We start from the raw sequence: 2,300 nt of genomic DNA, 5'->3' as shown, positions 1-2,300 counted from the left end.
CTCAACAAAAATGGTGGAGCCGGACTCTCGGCACCACCTGAGCATACACTGGCTCCCCACATTGCTCCCGGCTCTCCCTGCCGCCGGACACAGCCCCAGACCCCCGCCGCCTGCTGCCAACCCCAGGGGACCTCTGCACACAGGACTGGCTCTGACGTGCATGGACAGGTGAGTAAACCACCCACTGTGTCCCGCGGCGGCGACCTGTGACATTGACACAATATAAGACAGAAAACATATACAACATCAAACGTAGAAAAATCAGTAAATATTGTTTGTGATAATACTTCAGTCACAAATGTGTGATAATGTACTGTAATAATTTTAATGGCGAATAATCAAAGACTCCTTTGATTAAATTGAATTGAATTCAGTTTGTTAATCATGATAATTGGCAATAATTGCAGTTCTGAAGTAAACCGATTACCGTCAAAGAGAGTCAGAAAAAGAGACGCATGACACAAAACATCCTCAACGGTTCTTAATAAATAAATAAATACGTTGTATAAGTTCATCAAAATTCAGGCAGTTATCCATGCTGTAATAGGATAACCTTAATGGCTACTTTGTAATTTGAGAAAAGGGATGAGTGAAAAGAAAGCAGAAGAGGGAGAGAAAGCTCCTCTACACAGGCAGTGCTGTTTCTGCTTTCCAGGTGTATTACTACACTGGGTATTCCCTGGCGGTCTCCCAGACAGGTACTAGCCCAGCCAATCACTGCTTACCTTCTGAGGGTGGATGGAGTCAGGTGGCCCAGTAATGTGTGGTAGTAATGTTCCTCTAAGGATGAGAGGGCACCACTTACTCCTTATCAAGGGCTATCACATGCTTCTGCTTTCTAGCATGCATGCACTGTGCTCTGCTGTTACCAATAGGAATTGCAGGGGTACCAAGTGCAGCTTATAAGATGAGAGAGCACAGAAATGTGGTTAAGTGAGCAAATGGGTGAATGTTAAAGGAGCCACCTTCTGCTTTCCACCATCTACTTCAAATGATGGATGAGAGTGGTGAAAACCAGTGACCTTTCACCAGAAAATAGTATAAGAAATGTACCCACGTCTCAAATATGAAGAGAAAATGCACATGGTGTCGGTACTGATGAAACCAAGACCAGTGTGCAGCCATGGGAAAGTATACTCAGCAGGCTGACTTAGTGGTTAATAGGGGCATTCAGGTTAATATAAATGTATGCTTCTCTAATTCAGGTCCAGCCACAGGCAGGGTTAGTATTACAATTGAGTTAAAATAGAATTAATAGAATCAATATAATAATCAATTAGTATTACATATGAATCAGATATAATAATCAATTATGTATACAACTAGTATCAATATAGCAGTCCGGTGACTGTTTTTTTAAGACGGTAGTCATTTACAAGGCAAAACCACACCTTATTTAAAACTCCTTACAGATCTCCTATTGCCTCATGCATTTGGGTCAAGCATTTTCAAACTTATGTGAAGGTCAAGCACAAACTATAATATATGCAGCCTAATTTCTGCATCCACGGTTAGATGTACTGCCCGCTCAGAGCTTCCATTTGCTGTTAAACAGATATATAGTGTGGCCTATCCGCCATCACAGGCACAGCTAGTGCTGTCTGTCAGCGTCACCCCGCCCCACTCTGTCCAACCTCTACCCGCAGACCCCTATCACCACTCGCATTATACATTGTTAATGAGAGAGGGAGGGAATAGCATGAGAGAGGGGGGAAGACAGATTGGAGGAGATCATAGAATGAGTGTGGGTATATGTTGGCCAAAATAACCAGCGATGTGCTGTGCTGACAGCAGGCTTAGTATGAGCTCTCATGCTGTCAATGTAGAGTTGTGTGCTGCTGCCTGGGAGGGATGGAGGGATAGAGGGGGATGGGGAGGTCAGGCCATGGCCCCCGCCAGGTCCCTCCAGCAAGCCCAGGCCCAGGTAATTAGTTCCTTCTCCCCGCCCCCCTCTCGGCGGCCCTGCATGCAGTGGAACCATCTGGGGTACACTGCATACAGTATGTAAACAATGACAGGGTGTGGAGGTACATGAATAGCACATAGAGGGGTGAATTTAGGAATCATTATTTTTATAGAGTCATAAATGTCCTGGTCTCATGAGAGCAGTAGAGGTGGTTGTGAGAAAGTGGGGGGCACATTCAAATATGTTGCTAAGTAGGATGGCTCTGGTGTTTTCCACCAACAGCCCCATGCTCACCATGAGTGGTAGGTCTGGGGGCATTCATAGGGGTGTTGGGCCTGTTCCAGGTATTTTTATGGAAGTTGAGACCACATAATGTTCCTGAGTATCATGGTTG

General features: G+C 45.0%; 1 pseudogene; it reads right to left on the bottom strand.

Moving 5' to 3' along the window:
- Positions 1 to 657: 657 nt before the first annotated feature.
- LOC146005950 (5S ribosomal RNA) lies at positions 658 to 775 on the bottom strand (annotated as a pseudogene).
- Between the last annotated feature and the right edge of the window lie 1,525 nt (positions 776 to 2,300).

This window comes from Crinia signifera, chromosome 5, assembly GCF_055691185.1.
Source record: "Crinia signifera chromosome 5, ASM5569118v1, whole genome shotgun sequence".
NCBI classification, from domain to species: domain Eukaryota; kingdom Metazoa; phylum Chordata; class Amphibia; order Anura; family Myobatrachidae; genus Crinia; species Crinia signifera.
The sequence above is the reverse complement of the archived record's forward strand: the minus strand, read 5'-3'. Positions and strand labels throughout refer to the sequence as shown.